This window comes from Alosa pseudoharengus, unplaced genomic scaffold (genome assembly GCF_046254945.1).
Source record: "Alosa pseudoharengus isolate Yale_2024_CS ecotype anadromous, Long Island Sound unplaced genomic scaffold, YU_APseudo_1.1 YU_APseudo_1.1_scf_17, whole genome shotgun sequence".
Classification (NCBI taxonomy): Eukaryota; Metazoa; Chordata; class Actinopteri; order Clupeiformes; family Clupeidae; genus Alosa; species Alosa pseudoharengus.
This window is the reverse complement of record NW_027468640.1, coordinates 20,997,991-21,015,779: the sequence shown is the minus strand read 5'-3', so window position 1 is coordinate 21,015,779 and position 17,789 is coordinate 20,997,991. Positions and strand designations below refer to the sequence as shown.

At 39.5% G+C, this 17,789-nt stretch overlaps 1 protein-coding gene across 1 annotated transcript in view; it reads left to right on the top strand.

Annotated features, from left to right (window-relative positions):
• Positions 1-1,917: 1,917 nt before the first annotated feature.
• gal3st3 (galactose-3-O-sulfotransferase 3) overlaps positions 1,918-17,789 on the top strand; it is a 44,630-nt gene continuing 28,758 nt past the window's right edge. The window contains exon 1 of the mRNA XM_076288897.1: positions 1,918-2,438. The gene's annotated coding sequence lies outside the window, so the exon portion shown is untranslated. The remainder of the gene's footprint in view (positions 2,439-17,789) is intronic.

The window sequence follows — 17,789 nt, the reverse complement described above, 5'->3', positions numbered from 1 at the left end:
GGGGAGACCGGGGATGGTTGGAACATGGGCAGGTTGAAACACTTAATATCCAGGCTACTAGAGGGAGCTGCAACAAAATCCCAACACTAAACTGACGGCCTTATTGAGTAGAGTAAACTCACGTATGTAACTGGTCTCCAGGTCATTAACCCTTTAGGTGAGAACAACATTTTAATTTTGTACTGTCAAAACTTAGAATATGCACCTCCCACTAAATACATCCTGAAAGGGTAATAGTTAGGGATATAAAAAAAATATTCATTATAATTGATTGCTAGGGGACTCATCTATATCTTAAAATGAAATTTGAAAACCTGAGGTGACTGATATTAACAGCATTTGTGCAAAAAAGTTTGACCTAATGTGGGCGGGGCAGGTTGGCACACTGATTTTGGGGTTGGTTGGCACATACAATCCGGCTATTTTGAGACAAATCTATAAACTTTGTATTTTACACATAAAAACATCATACATTTTTATTTTAGCATTGTTATTGTAATTAGTGAACATAGTTTTACATTTGGAAGCATTTCAGACATTGGTCTTGACGGTGGGCCCTACTGAAGAAAAACACACAGGAAAGACATCAGCAAAGCCCTACAGGCAGTGATATAGATGAGCACTTCAAACAAAAGCAAAAGGGTTACTGCAAAGGACTATAACATAGGTGTTCCAACCAACCCCGACTACCCCGTGCATGGGGCAGGTTGGCACACGTGCACAACACCACTTTAATCATATATAACTCAAAACAAGGGATAATTGGTTGATATTGAATGTATACATTTTGTAGCTGAGATCCCAAGCTTTCAGTTAATCACAATTTGACAATTTCAACGCATTGTATAAGACGGAGAAATATAGCCGAGAGTGAAAAGTGTTCCAACCAGCCCCGGTCTCCTAAGTGTAGTATTTTTACAGTGGAGGCACCCGCTAATAAATTTGTATTTATAATTATTCATATTCATATTTACCATTTATAATCCTACTACACATACATTTATATTTATAATATTATAATTTATATTTATGGTATCAGGAATCTCAGCCAAATACACACACACGAACAGTATACAATCTGAGTGCTGAATCGTACCTCCAGAACGTCGATAGAAATGCATTTGTGCGAATGCGACACACGTAGCTTTGTCAGTGCATGTTTAATAGTAGCCTATAGGCTACACCAGCTTGTCTTTAAGAGGGGGAATTGTAACTCACCATATCCTTACTCAGAAAAAAAAAACATTTCTTGCTTTCTTTGCCGCAAACTCAGCAATGAAAGCATAGGTCAGCTTGCAGGTAGTCTTTTTCAATTAATAGAAGGGTGAGCCCACATCTCTCCTGTGACATGGAGGTGCGCAAATAGTTTTTAATAGCTATGTTTCAACTTCGAAAAGCTTAATTCTCCCGATGCCAGTCACTGATTGCAATTTCAAAGTTCGGATAGGTGTAGGCTATAGCCTATATCTGGCTCCTTTGGAATTATACCTCGAAGTACCCTCAGGAAGAGGTCAGTGCTTTGTCCTGGGATTAGACGTGTAGGCTATCAATAATGATAAAAACGATTTTTTGACAGTTTTCAGGGGTTATGAGGAGCAATATGAGAGAGAAATTTGGGGATCAACGATCGTGGTTTTGGGAGCCCGTTTAGTCTATAGGCGTCAGTGAAGGAAGTGGGAAATTATTTAACCATTCGCATGAGGCGCTTTTTCGGTGGGGACATTTCAGTCGTCATTTGACATTGGTGTGGACACGTCCAAGTCCCTACGCAAATCTACGCCCATGATCGAATATGGTTCATGCATGGCGAGCGCACGACTTGCTGGACAGGTTCTTGAGTGATATACGCAAATTGACCGCACCACAGTGGTCCATTGTGTCCCGAAAGAATTCCTGCCTTCGCTGTACAGTAAAGCACGTAGTCCGTTGTGCTGCGCACTTCATAACCCTGAAGATGTGCTATAAAAACCGATCCGCGACCCCTGGTCTCTAGTTTCTAATCTCCAATTTAATAATCGCGGCTTTTTAATGCACTGCCGTCGACTCCCCCTCCTCTCATTCGTGTGTGTGTGTGTGTGCTCGCGCAGAGGCTAAAAAAACGGTTGGGGAGGCATGCCAGTCTGTCTGCGCACGAGGAGTCTTGGAGCACCGTTGACAGTGCCGACCTGGCAAGCACAACGCACTGTAGCTCACACGAGACGCTGTCGCCTCCCGCAAGACAATTGTCCAATCCTGCTATTTCGGTAGCGCGTAGGTAGCCTGTAGCCCTCCAAAAGTCCTCTACTCTCGTTGTTCTTTAACAGTAGTTTGAACGGGGAAAGTCGAGAGATTTCAGGTTTGACTGCAGATAGGACGCCGGTGAGACAACCACAAACCCAGCCGTCCGCTGAGGATAACGGCAGTTCAATCAATCTCCGCGCTGTCGCGACATGACAAAGGTGGGTGTAAATACCATTTTGTCTTTGTTCAGTTTGCAACTGCGATTCAAAAGCAGTGACAACTTGCGTTTTATGCGTTTGTGTCATTCAACAATGAATTTAACCGGCGTCATCTAAAGCTGGTGTAGCTATCAGGGGATGGCAGAAAGAAACGTTGTTTCTGCAGTCTATTAGGCTATTGTCCAACGTAGCAGCCTACAGCGACCCTGCAATAGGATAACCCACGGCTAGTCTGTAGATGACTCAATACGAGGCTTCCATGCACCCTTTTGGCTGCAATTATATCATAAACCCATCGTTATGCGAGCTATAATCCACATGTCCTTGTCAGTCTTTTCTCGGACTCACAAACATTCAGGCTGCTGGGTCGATATGTAGCACATTAGCCTATTCTGATTATAAAATTGGAAACGTCACCGGGAAAAATATTTTATTACAATGGAGGAGTGAGGTTGCAAAAGCCTAGGAATCATTGCTTATGGGCCTGCGATATTTTCCATGATTCTTCAGAATATTATTGGAGTTGTAATCCATTCCAATAGCCTACTGGTCACCTGAGAACATGTGTAAAACCTGGAAGTCTACATTCTACAGACTATGGAAAAACGATCATCAATATGAATAGCGTGATTATGTTGATTCTGCTACAGCAATGTGCCTCTGCAGTCAAGTTTAACAGCATGACTTGTAAAATTACCCTATAGATTTAGGTGGCTTTAACGTTTTCAGCTGGCATAAGACAACTTTACATTTCAGATGCTCAATCTGAAAACCCCAAAAGGCAAACTAAATATTTGAGGAAAGTAATCACCTTGACATTTGTAATTTATTTACTTAATTTAAGCTACAACGAATATCCAATTCGAGTATTTTTAACGTGACTTAAGGCAATGAACGTCAACTAGAGTAATCAACTAATTACTTGTGCATGAAAATGCAAAACATATATTAACATAAAAATGCAAAACAAACTTTTATTTGGAAACAGTTGTGGGCAGAGGAAGTCATAGTTGATGACAACTGACCGTTGAAATGGCTGAACAGTTGAATAGTTAAGTAGTTAAAATAGTTAAATTATTTAATAGTGAATTGTGAGGACGTTTATTTCTGAAACAGTTGTGGGCAGAGGAAAAAAAAAGAAACATGATCTGTAGTCTTAAGAGAGCCAGATTGTTTAAAGCCTGAGACAGAGTATAAAGTTTAAAAGTTGAATGTAGATAGTGTAATGGATGTTGATAGGCAGATTGTTTAATGGATGTTGATACTGTAGATAGTTTAATGGGTGGATGAGTGAATGGTTTGAAGAGGATGAATGGATAGAAAGTTAGATGGAATGTGCCTTATATCCTTGTAGAATGGAGAGACAGAGAGAGTTGGCCTAGTTGACCAGAAAGCAGTTGATACAGGTGCAATCAGTTTAACTGGCTCTTTGATGGGGCCTAGTTGAGCAGCTAGCAGTTGATACAGGTGCAAATCAATTTAATTAGCCCATTGTGATGTCATAGTGCCAATGCAAAGACTATGGGGAAAAGGAACAGTTGACGGGAGCCATAGTTGATGACAACTGACAGTTGGAATGGCTGAATAGTTAAATAGTTTAGTAGTTTAAATGGTTAAATTATTTAATAGGGAATAATTGTAGTGAGGACTTTTATTTTGAAACAGTTTTAGGCAGAGAAAACAGTTGGCGGGAGTCATAACTGATGATAACTGACAGTCGGAATGGCTGAACAGATCAATAGTTGAGTAGTTTAAATAGTAAAATGATTTAATAGTGAATTAATAGATGTGTATAGGAAGATAGTTTAATAGATGTTGATAGACAGATAGTTTAATGGATGAAGTGAAGAAAAAGAAGTGAATGAAAGTGGGGAAGAGAAAAGTGAGCTATCCAGTACAATGGATTAGGTTCCATTGAAGTTGCTGCAGTAAGTGAGAGCACAGGTGCGATTGATTGCATTCTAATCTTTATGATGTCATAATGCTAATGCAAAGTCTATGGGGAAAAATAAGCTTCCGTAGCAGCAACTGGAATCTATGCATTTTCACGGAATTATTTTTGGAATCTGATCCCTTATTATACCTGTTCGTTCGTACTCGTCGCTCGACTTATCGTGACTAAATTCAAGTTGGCGTTGAACGGTAAAATTCCTTAAGGTACTGTCTGTATAAATCGTCTTGTAAATAAACTACCAGTGCTTTTTCAAAGTTCTCTATGTCTCGTTTTAAATGTCAAGGCCCTCGGAAGTCTACCAATGAAGTATGGAGCTACTTTGAGCCTCGTAAATGGTGTAAAACAGTGATTTATTTGCATGGGTAGGCCGATGCCCGAGGCACCACAACGAAACACTGTGTTGGTAGCATTGGCTAACTAGTGCCAGATTTCTGAGTGCAGGGGGCAAGCCGAGGTAAGCTATGAGACATACATTCACACTCGTTATCATGTTTCAACACACTTTAGGTCAAAATCACACCGGAATTATCCTTTAAATCTTGATTATGTCTGCAGGTGTAGTGACACTGGGTCAGGCTTGTTTTACAACCAGACAGAATATGTTTTAAAGAGCCATGATGTAAAGCTTACAGCTTCTGTCGCACCAACCCATTGACTGAGCCTCTTTGGAGTTGGAAGAACATCATGTAAAATAAGAATTTCATGCAGTTAGCATCCATGGCCCACTGCTCTCAATCCTGCACCAGTTCATCTATTGTCCTTGTTTCGCTTGAGACAATGCTGATGTCCAACGTCCCACTTACTAAAAGCTGTCATAACAACAATGCAATTGTGAAGTTAACTGTTTACACAGACAAGAACAAATGAAAGCGTCTGAGTCACATTGACCAGCAGACATCAGTAGGTGTACAGAAAAATACAGTACATACATTCAGCAACAGTGTGTGTAGATTTTAGGGGGGAAAAGTTAACATGTATTTTGACAAACACAACATACAGTAATAGGAGGGTAGAATGTTTGTGGACAGTAGTTCATATTCAGTGCTTTGTGAACATGATTTGAAGGGGACCAAAATATAAATGTGCCCTCACACAGCACGCCCAACTGTACTGAAATACATAGTCAATTTAAAACTTCCATCGGTTGCCTATTTAAAGCATAACATCCAATGGACTATACAAACAAATTACTGTTGTCTAAGCATCACCAAGCCGAGGTATTTGTTTCATAAACTGTGCTTGAATCACTAAAGAGTTCTCATAATTTATTTGGAGTAATTGGATGTTAAATGTCAAGCGTTTGCCTATATATGGTCTTTGAAGTTAATTAATGTAGAATTTTTTAAATGTCAAACATGTCCATACACCATAAAGACCAAAACTTTAGGGGAAATGGCTCTTGGTGTATTGAACATCATGTTCCACTGTTGGTGTTTCGTGTACAGTAGGTCACTGGCATTCCTTAACACCCTCCTCTTTCATACCTTTAGAAAAGGTTTCTGAGTAGGCTACACCTATTCTACACCTTCAGTGCAGTCTTGTATTTAAGAGTTGAACTTTAACTCAGTATATAGTGGACATAGGACAAACACTTTCCTCTCACCAGTAGCCCTGCATAGCGTTAAGCCATTTCATCCCATAGCTCAATATGGCGGTGCTTAGACGACAAACCTACCTCAGTGAAAGTCATTACGGTGATGTACTGTATTTGCCTGCAAGGGGCCATCACATTACCAAATAATAAATTATTGACTGCCTCTGTGCCTAGTCTAATCTGGACGGCAAGTCTGTGCATATCTGTGGCATTGGCGAAAGAACGCCTGGTCAAAGGCAATGTTTTAAAAGAACATGATTGATCAAACTTGTTAATGTTATCAATAACTTGTGGGTAATGTAAGAGGGGCTAGGGATCTAAAACACATGCACACAGCACATGCCACTGCTGTTCCCATGCAGTTATGCTGATCTGAGCATCCTCGCTCTCCCGTCAGACATAGAAAAAAACAGCACTCCTGATCCACAGTATCATTAGGTGATGCAAATTTTATTGCTTTACTGGCATGGCACAGTAATACATAAACATGAAATATTCATATGAACCCAAGACTCTTGATGGGAGAATTCAAGAAGAGGACAGGTAGTGTAGGCACACTCTTTTAGAGGCTATTCAACTTTTCACATTGTGGTTAACTTACTAGACTGGCTCTTTTACTGGACTACCCTGATCTATTTAGTGCCGCCTGGTTAGCCACAAGCTATTTTCTCTCTTTCTTATTTAGCATTACTGTCGTCTGTAACTCCAGATGCCTGTTCATTTGCACATTTTAAAAATCAGCCTTCTCTGCCCTGTGCCCAAGTGGTGCTGAAAACCTGGTTTGCACTTTTACAGCTCCGGCATGCAACATGGTTTGAGATGGCTTTTTGGGATCTTGTTACTCTGGGCGGGCATGGCTAACATATACAAGCTCATTTGTAATTCGCCTAAAATTTCTAAGGAGCATAACGAGTGCTTTAAGGAGAAGTGTGAGCCTACAAGTGTGTGAATGTTCTTTCCTTTTATGGGTCTTAAACAAAGAGCTACTTAATCATGGTGACATTTTTATTTTTTCTATCCTGTCTTGTGTTTTGGACTAAGCATAACCATATTTTGTTATGTAATCTAGGTTTTTCTCTGATTAAAAATTGGACAGTTGGTGTATGACTTGGTCCGTCATCATTCATGCAGCATTCAAAATGGTTGAGATGAAAAATGTCATGACCACTGAATTGTTTCAAGCTTCTTGTTGTAGTTCTCTCTTGTTTTGACCAGTGGGTTTCATACGCTCCAACAAATCTGTACGTCCTTAACCTGAGTCTGTTTATGTCCCATCCGGGTCAGTGAGCTTTCAAATGGGCAGAGGGGACTTTCATCACGGTTCATCTCATAGGTTAACTTTTAATTGCATCCTTCAAGGGATTGGCCCCAAGACATCCCCAGCTACTGAGCCTGTAACACAGTAAGCTTCTTCTGGGTGTACAGACATTACTCGTTGGAGAAGGGAAATGACCATCGCATGCCTGAAGGCTACAGGCTCAGTGTGTAGATTTGGCTTCACAGGAATATAAATTGGTGCGGTGGTCTGTCCAATGGTAGAATGGTCACAAAATAAGGTGAAGAGAGGGACTCTGATGAAGATGTAAACCATTGAAACGTTAGTCTTTTGCTGCACCGTTCAGAGATGAAAAAAATAAGCAACTTCAACATCTGTGTGCTCCAGTGACCCCTTCCTTTCATTGCTTTCTCAAAAGAGCTTCCAGGCCTTCCTAGCAGGATGGAAAAGTGAGAGGTGCTGTTTCCGAAAGGGAGTCGGTCGGGCTGCATTTTGGTTCTGCTTTTTCTGACATCTGGGGCTTTGCTAAAATGTCCTATGATTAACTTTTTAATGAGTTCATTAGTGTCTGTAGTACGTTTGTGCCAGAAAATATTTCCGATGACCCTGTTCAGTCCCTGATTCATGGGCTAAGAAATACTAGGGCATTCACCATGGCAACAGCATCGCCACAGAGTAGAACACCTCATGTCTGCCTTTAAAGATTCAAAAGTGTCAGAAATTTAGTAAAACATTTCCTTAAAGTTTTTTTATTTTCCTTTTTCTTCTGTTACAGTGATATATGATTAATTAATGAATTATTGTTTTCTACTATTTTCTTTCTCTTATTCTTGTTCTTGAATTATTTTTGTTCATTGTAACAGTGGAATTTACAAATAGACTCTGACTTCCCTAAGACATGGTTGTGCAACAGTTGTTAACAAATATCAATATAATGTCAGCTTGTGTGAACAGAGATGCTCTTTCTGCGCTATATAAATAAAAGTGACTTAACTTGACTTCTCAGCCAAAAAAAGTTAACGAAAGAACATATCACATCTATGGGCTGGGGCACCACTTTTTTCCACACCTCTTGCATGAAGAGGGGCTGCAACAAAATGTTGTCCCCCTACAGCTGTCTCAGTAATTAAATACCAAGTAAGCATCAAAAAAGGCCCGTGCCTTGCCTCTGTTTTATCTCCCTTTTGGACGGCCATCGTCCAGCATCCCAAAGACCTCCCAGATTAAACAAACCCCTGGCTTGGATTAGTGCTGCGCTAACACCCCTTTGCTAACTTGGCAGCTTCTGCAGTGGCGTGCATGGCCTGTCGGAAGGCCACAGAAATCACAAATGCAGAGGAAGGAAGGATAGAAAGGTAGAGGGATAGAGAGATGGAATGATGGATGGAGGATTGATTGGTTGCCATCCATCAGCATTAGAGTAGGTTTACCCTGATTTGGCACTCCTCTTTCCTCTCCACAGCTTTGTGCTTCTCATTTCTCACTTTAAAAATGCTCGCTCCTCAAATCTCTCTGGTTTGCTCTGGTTTTCCTCTGTTTGACATGCAGTTGACTAGATTTCTTATTTGATCTACTCCTTCTTTGTTGTTTTCTGTCCACCCGTCTTCTGATGTGTCTCTATCTGCACTGGTGTCTGTTTCTTAGTTTCAGTAATTATGTATTGCCCATGCTTGACTCCTATAGACTGAGGTCAGCTTAGGGTCAGTGCAGGATGATGGTGGTTGGCAGAACTGGGGCGTAGCCAGTGGTCGGATGAAAGAGAGATATCAAAAAGGGCTGGAGACCGCCACTCTGGCTCGATTATGGCCAAAATATTTAGCTCAACAGTCAATCTCATTACACCCTTCTTGCCATGCTCCTGAAGCAGTGTGTTCTCTGGTTGGCTGGAATGGGTTATGACTTGGTTTATGGCCCGAACGACTGTATTTCCTGTTTGCAGAGTCCGTATTGAACACTTGTTTTTGAGAGCTCACACAGAGCAGAGAGCTAGAGGATGAATTCAGGAGCAGAACGCTGAATCTGACCAAACGTGTTTTGAATTGCAATTGTAGCCTGCACCTGTGAGTATATTCTGTTGTCCTTCTCTTACTCAAAATAATATCAATATTTGCTTGGACAAAAGCATCTGCGAAATACAATAATACATAAATATAATAAGATGTTGACAAACTTATATAATATCTCTATGAAGCTGTCATGTCCATATTTATGACTATGTAACAACATACAGTACCGGTAATCATATTTAAAAAGATCACAGTGTTGTTTTGTGTATTGATCTTCAAAATATTCTTTCTGGTGTTTGCAGAGGGTTTTTTTCTTATTATTTCGGAAGACCTACTTATACATTCAGTGTTAATTAGGGTTGGGTATCGTTTGAATTTGAACGATTCCGATTCCAGTTCCGATTTCTTATTTCGATTCCGGTTCCTAACGATTCTCGATTCCGATTTTTTTAAGAGGCAGGGTCAAAAAAAGTTTAGGATATTTTAAATGAGCTAGCAAACCAACGGTCTTTCTCAGGGTATCTGCATATTTTCCAAGTGCAAATTTAAAGACTTTTAAGACCTTTCAAGACATCTAAATGAAACTTAAGACTATACCACGGCAAAAAGATATAAATGACTGTTTGTGCAATAGTTTTTTTTTTCTACTAATTTTAACCCCCACCCCATTTTGGATGTCTACAGAAGTTACCAAATATATTTTGGCGAAAGAAAAATAATTGTGTGTGAATTACCTTCAAAGCTATAAATGCCCAATTTTACGGTCTGGGCTGCTTGCTTTTGAAGCTGGCTGTACATATTTGGTTGTGCTTTCTGCTGAGGCTGACTGTTCTTCACCTGTGTCTGTAGTAGCCTAGGCTACTTGCCAAAGACATGTGCACTGGACTGGATTCCCTTCAATATTTTTTTCAAAGTTAGACTAAGCTATTTACATATTTTAATAAGCCTACTTTATATAATTTACTATGTGCATCTATTGTCCAATATGCAGCACAGCAAATTAAAGTTAATCCACTACTTTACATTTTGCATTCCAGTTGTATCTAAACCAACCAAAGCTTGACTGAAACATTGTAAAACCATTGACTTGTTTAAAATTAATTAAGAGACAGGTCCTCCTCGCATGATCCTGCTGAAAACTGTTGGTTTCATCTGAAGCACGCACGTATTATGAACGCACGTTTCTTTTTTATGTAGCCAGTCGCCGACATTCAAAAATACGCCTAGCCTAGGCTACTGGGAAACGCTGGCAAGCAAGCTGCTGGCAGATATTACAGGTAGGCTATTATAACTTAGACAGATATTTTCTTCCCTAGGCTAGGCCAGCAACACACGCTGGAAAGATGCAAACAGATCAACTTAACATAGGCTATAGCCTACAGTATTTCCTCCTGATTGCGAAGCACTGCACATAATTTGACCAGCAGTCAAGCGCAACTCCAAAGGAGAACAAATGAGCGTCCGGCTTGAGGCTGCGCCGGACAGGGCTTTTAAAATCCAAATGTCAAAATTCAAACGTATGGCCAACCTATCGCTCTTTCTCCCGTAGGCTTCCTCATTCCACGTAGGCTACCTGTATATCTCTCTGGCCTCAGCTACACCACGAAAACGTCAGGCAAATTATTTTGTACATAGGCCTACTGTATTATTACCGTTTTCACACCTTTAACCACACCCGTGAAAAACATCTTCACTCTGCAACCACTACACTTCCTCCCGTAGCCTAATAGCCTAGTCACATTTGCGTTTTAAATACACGAAACTGGATTGAGACATCACTCGCTCTCTTGCACTCGCTGGCGGTCCCATACGCACATTTAATACCTCTCTTTCGAAAATTCAGTTGTATTTAAGGATCCGCGGGAACCCTGCTTTCTGAATGAAATAGTCTGACCTTCTCCATGAATTTTAATTCTATGAACTAGGCGCTTCTTCAGGGTCATCTTGGTGTTTAGCCGTTTCTTTTTCCGGTCGGCGGACTGGGAATCGAAACTAGGAATCGAAATTTAAACTTTTGAACGATTCCGGGAAAATCGCAAAGATAGTCCCGGTTCCAACCAATACTCGATATTCGATACCCAAGCCTAGTGTTAATTGAAAAATATTAGTATTTAAAGAGCTAGCCACATATTAGTTATATCTAAGAGCTTGGACTTTTTAGCCACATGTTGTAGTTACTCGTGGTAAATTTCTTGTTTTATTTCTCAGCCATAGACCTCTGAAGTTTGCCTACAAAAAGCTACTATCTTTGCCCATTTTTTGTAGGCGAACTTCAGAGGTCAATGGCAGTTTAATAATGCGGCAGACCTTATAGTCTGGTCAGTTTGGGGCAAAAATGGGGTCAAGGCTGCAAATTATGATTAATATTTGAGCCAATGTTTTTCTGTTCATTTACAAGGATTAAAGTTCTCCGTCGTAGGACGGATTTCCGTCAATTTGATTTTAGAAATGTCATATTTGAGATCGATGCAGATCCGATGAGAAAAAAAAATAGGAGGAGGGGGGGGGGGCTATCACCTTTTCTTTTCCTTTTTTTAAGGCAACTACAAATATTAGGTCCGATGAATTAATGTGTGTGATGATAAATGTTTAAAGACCTAGCTGCTAATAGTGTTCTTGAGAACTTTCTGTGTCTCAATCAGTGACGGCTCAAGAAGATAGCCTAGCCTACCTCAGCCATGAGTTCCGCTTTGTTTATGTTGTAGCTACACGCTTGTCTCGTTGGCCTGGGGCGTTTGCTTAAAAAAAAGAACACATATGGAGGACTAATAACGGTCTAAAAGTTGGATTATAGTGACACAATCGAGACAGCTGATGAGGTTGGCAAATCCGTTTAACTTTTTTGGATATGATATTGTGAGCTCTATGTGCGAATTCGGAGAAGAAGCGTAGGCCTAGGCTGTTCTTTCGTGCATCAATGTAGACAATTTCTTACTATCGCGAACTCTTGTCAGGGGAGGTCATTCATTTTGGACCTCGGAAGGTTTTGACAGCGTGTTAACATAAAATAATAATAATATTGTCTTCATCGCGAACTGTTTAGTAAGGGGGTCAGTCGTGTTTGTGACGCACAGACAGCCTTGTAGCCTATTTTGCTTTAGGCCTCACTTATAACGACAGTAGGTTGTGAGTGTATGTTGACAAAAAATAACCATGCAATCAAAATAGTCAACTTAAAACTTTGCTATAAAATATTATTAATTTATAGCACAAAACCATAACCAGTATGCCTACCAGAACCTCGCATATTAGCGTAATTTGCGTCTATTTGGCAAGGCCACTAGCTGTCATGGATGCGTTGTTGCTAAAGGAAGGCAGGTGTCAAAAGCTAAAAAATAAATGGAGATGGGCAGCTGTTGGAAATGGGGGAGAACTAACAAGCCATGGTGTAAAGAAATGAAAGTGCCAGGGGCAGTGTTTGGCAAGTTACTTCAAAATCGTAATGTATTATGTATTACTTATTACTGTCATTTCAAAGTAATTTGTTACATTATAATATTACTGTCTTTGAATTGTAAGGCATTACACTACTATTGTATTACTTTTAAGTTACTTTTACCAAAATATCTAGAAATATGGATTTGGAATTCTAAATGCAGTTTATTATGCTCAATGCAGCTCATTCCTTCTAATTGAGGGCGATGGGGTATAACATAATGACTGAGCTAGGCTTAAGGCTAACAGTAGAATGCAATAGGCGCAGTGATGGCTCACGATGCAATACAAGGAACAATCATAGCCAGAATTTTGTTAAAAGCAGACAAAAGGTCGAAGTCTGGTCAATTGTGATAGAAATGCTGTAACTTTAGGCTTAGGCCTACTCATTAAAATCAACAGAGAGCCCACTACCTGTATATTGTAACCCAAAACTTGTCAAGATAGGCTACACAGTGCCGCTGCTGGCCATTTTGGTGCCCTAACTGGTGAAATACAGTATTAACCCAAGTATGTCATCATATGGTCAACTATAAAGATGTAGGCTAATCTGCCTGTTCCCAGGGATGGGTAGTATTTCTGAAACATGTAATATGTAATTCAAATACAAAATAGTATTTTGTCATTTGTATTTTATTTGGTTGAAGGAAATGGCTCTGTATTTTGTATCAAAATACTTTATTGGTGTGTATTTTTGTATTTTAGAAATACTGCAAAATACTATATGTGAAACACACTAAAAAAAGTAGATACTACACACAGGTGTAATGAATAATTGGTAATTAGGCAACAATGGTTTATTTTTATCGCAATCAGCTAATGTGAGAACAGCTGTGTTCAAAGACACTAACAGCTTTTCAGTGACGGCTATTGTTGAAGCATCAGCTCTGGTCTGAAGCACTGGTGTGAAGTCGTACGCAAGTAAAGATGAGCAAGTTTACCTGTGCAAGTTCACATAAGGGCACCGACAAAGGCAACCATGTCCTATTGTCTCCATGCCAATCTTTAACAGAAAAAATGTCAGATATCTCAATGAACCACAATGACATCAATAGATGGTAAGGTGTTGAGTGTGTTTGAATTCCCTTCCTTGTAGCATCCATTTCTGCATTCTACAGTGGGGACAAGTTCACCTTGTTTAATTAAATAACAATTCTATTTCCTTATTAGCTGCATACTTGAGGTTGGAGATATTAAGGCATATCAAGTTTCTCACATACTGGAACTTCAAGATACATAGCCTTATGATTTTCTTATTCAGTTCTGCACTGGACTTGAATTACGAAATTCGGCACAGATACACAATTATGATTTTGGCCTATTGATTATAATGTGGTTAATTGTAAGCTATGTCAGTCGTTTTGGATAAGCATCAGCTAGTTGACTAAATGTAAATGTAAATTCTTGAATTATTCTTCTGATCACACTACATGAACTTGCATACGGTATACTATTTGGTATGACGGGCCAAATTGTATTGTTTTTTACTATATAGTTTTAATAGGCTAAATGTTTGGGATATTAAAAAGCTTTTTTTGCAGTGCTTTCATACTTCCTTGAAAAAAGTATTTTGAGTATTTTCTAAATACAAAAATACAGTATTTTATTTTGATACATAATATGGTTACTGTATTTTGTAGTTTATTTTGATACATTAAAAATGAGGGTATTAGGTATTTTATTTTGAAATACATTCTGATGTATTTTTGCCCATCCCTGCCTGTTCCCAGCATCAGAACACTTTGCGATGGTTAGCGTGTCGTAATTCAAGTCCAGTGCAGAACTGAATAAGAAAATCATAAGGCTATGTATCTTGAAGTTCCAGTATGTGAGAAACTTGATATGCCTTAATATCTCCAACCTCAAGTATGCAGCTAATAAGGAAATAGAATTGTTATTTAATTAAACAAGGTGAACTTGTCCCCACTGTAGAATGCAGAAATGGATGCTACAAGGAAGGGAATTCAAACACACTCAACACCTTACCATCTATTGATGTCATTGTGGTTTCTTTGAGATATCTGACATTTTTTCTGTTAAAGATTGGCATGGAGACAATAGGACATGGTTGCCTTTGTCGGTGCCCTTATGTGAACTTGCACAGGTAAACTTGCTCATCTTTACTTGCGTACGACTTCACACCAGTGCTTCAGACCAGAGCTGATGCTTCAACAATAGCCGTCACTGAAAAGCTGTTAGTGTCTTTGAACACAGCTGTTCTCACATTAGCTGATTGCGATAAAAATAAACCATTGTTGCCTAATTACCAATTATTCATTACACCTGTGTGTAGTATCTACTTTTTTTAGTGTGTTTCACATATAGTATTTTGCAGTATTTCTAAAATACAAAAATACACACCAATAAAGTATTTTGATACAAAATACAGAGCCATTTCCTTCAACCAAATAAAATACAAATGACAAAATACTATTTTGTATTTGAATTACATATTACATGTTTCAGAAATACTACCCATCCCTGGGAACAGGCAGATTAGCCTACATCTTTATAGTTGACCATATGATGACATACTTGGGTTAATACTGTATTTCACCAGTTAGGGCACCAAAATGGCCAGCAGCGGCACTGTGTAGCCTATCTTGACAAGTTTTGGGTTACAATATACAGGTAGTGGGCTCTCTGTTGATTTTAATGAGTAGGCCTAAGCCTAAAGTTACAGCATTTCTATCACAATTGACCAGACTTCGACCTTTTGTCTGCTTTTAACAAAATTCTGGCTATGATTGTTCCTTGTATTGCATCGTGAGCCATCACTGCGCCTATTGCATTCTACTGTTGTTAGCCTTAAGCCTAGCTTAGTCATTATGTTATACCACATCGCCCTCCATTAGAAGTGCAATGAGCTGCATTGAGCATAATAAACTGCATTTAGAATTCCAAATCCATATTTCTAGATATTCTGGTAAAAGTAACTTAAAAGTAATACAATAGTAGTGTAATGCCTTACAATTCAGAGACAGTAATATTATAATGTAACAAATTACTTTGACGATTTTGAAGTAACTTGCCCAACACTGCCTGTAGGTGGCATTAATTATATAGTAAGTGTACCCTGTAGCCTCGTTTTGGTTTAAACAATGGCCGTCGTGTGAATAAGGCGAATACTCCCTTTACTTTGCTGTTTGCATCTTTTTGTACATTAAAAACCAATAGGTCGCGACCGCAAAAGGGGTGCTATCTCTATAGGTATATATGAAGAACGTATGACTTATGGCCTGAAAAAAGTTCAGTCAAACGATTTTTTTTCACTTTAATCCCTGCATTTAGGGCCAAATAAAGAAAAAAATGCAAGGAGCCCAAACAATTAGGTGGGGGAAGGCCCTGAAACGGCCACGGCCACTTTTTAGACCTGGATTTCTGTATGTCGGCTCCTGAAGGTCGCAGAGAGTTGGTTTTCGGCTTAAAAGATGCGGAAATACCACATTTATATTAGTGTTATGAAGAAACATAGGCCCTAAAACTTTTAATTTCTGAGATATTTGTGAAAAACCTTTTTATCACTGAATCAATCAGCGCCCAAGCCACCTTTTTCTGTAAATCTGCTCATAAAAGCCATGCAGTTTGTTTGGGCAAAAGCTCTATTTTGCAGATACTTTCTCTACGGTGTGCTGTGTGCTGTGTGTATGATTTCTTATATCAATTTATTATGCTGTTTTCTATTTGTCTATTTGTGGTCCGTCTAACAAACACTGCAGAGATAACTTTTTTTTCTGAATAGTATTTTTTCTCTGGATAGTATTTTTTGCTGAAATACTATCGTATACTATATTTGTTGAAGAATTGTTGTTGTTATTCTGTTAATTTGTCATCATATAGACCCATGGGGTTGTCATGGGGAGCTACATGACATGGGCCTAAAAGTGTATGATACCTGGCTTTTTTGTATGGGTAGCGTCATGGATCATGGGCACAGTAATTGTGGACATCTCAGGTGGCTACCACTGTTAGACAAAACCACACACACACACACACACTCACACACACACACACAAACAACTCTCCCATCCACCGAAATGCAACTCCTCTCTTAAAAATACTCTCTTTCTCTCACTCACTCACTCACACACACACACATACACCGTAGTCTCCCTGTCACCGGTGGTGTTCTCTTGAATTGGTACTCCTTTAGAGTTCCCACGGTGAAAAACTAGCCAGTCTCTGGAGAGGAGGACAAAACACCCACGCACAACACTTTCTGGACTCAAGGTTCAACAGAGCTCATACCACACAATTGTTGGTGTGCCCGATGTAGGCTAGTATAGATAGACATGTCAGTTAGGTAAAAAAAATTCTGGATTCAAAGTCGGACTAAGATGGTAGCACAGTCAGAGTTACATGTGCTTGTGTGAGAGGGATAGAGTAAATACAGTTTCACTGTTGAAATGTAATATGATAGTACCATTTGCCTGTTATTTTGTTCTCTACTCTTGATACATGCCCTATACTTTTTACATACAGTTAAATACTGTATATTTTTATAATCATTGGGGACGGAAAAGACCGGGAAGCTCTGGTTCCAGTCCATAGTGATCCCATATGGGATGTGTGCTCTGAAAGACATCCCAGTGCTCAGGAAGGTCAAGCCAAAGGAAGAGGATAGCATGTAATTAAGAGAAAGTTCAATGAGATACTTAGCCATGCGTGAGTGGAGAAGACATCCTGGATTTCAGATATCACAGTGCTATTTTGGTCCTGTAAATGACAACAGATCTGACAAGGTTAAAACTGTTAATCAGTGTTAGGTGTCTGGGGCATGTGTGAAAAAACTGTTTTACCCAACAATTTCTCTCACTCTCACACTCTCTCTCTGTCACACACACATTCATAGAGAAAGCCAGAAAGCCCATCCTATAAAGCCAGTGGTCCCCGGACTGCAGTATGGAGCAGCTAATTGTGTCATCTCCACTTTCTGTCTGTCTGAGGGTCTCTGTTCGCTTCAGTTCTCTGTCTTTACCACATTAGACAATAAAACAGACAAAATAGCCACTCAGAGACCCTTTCAGCACACAGATGGTATTTCACCGGACAGTGGAACTAGGTTTTTTTAGGACTTAAGACTTAT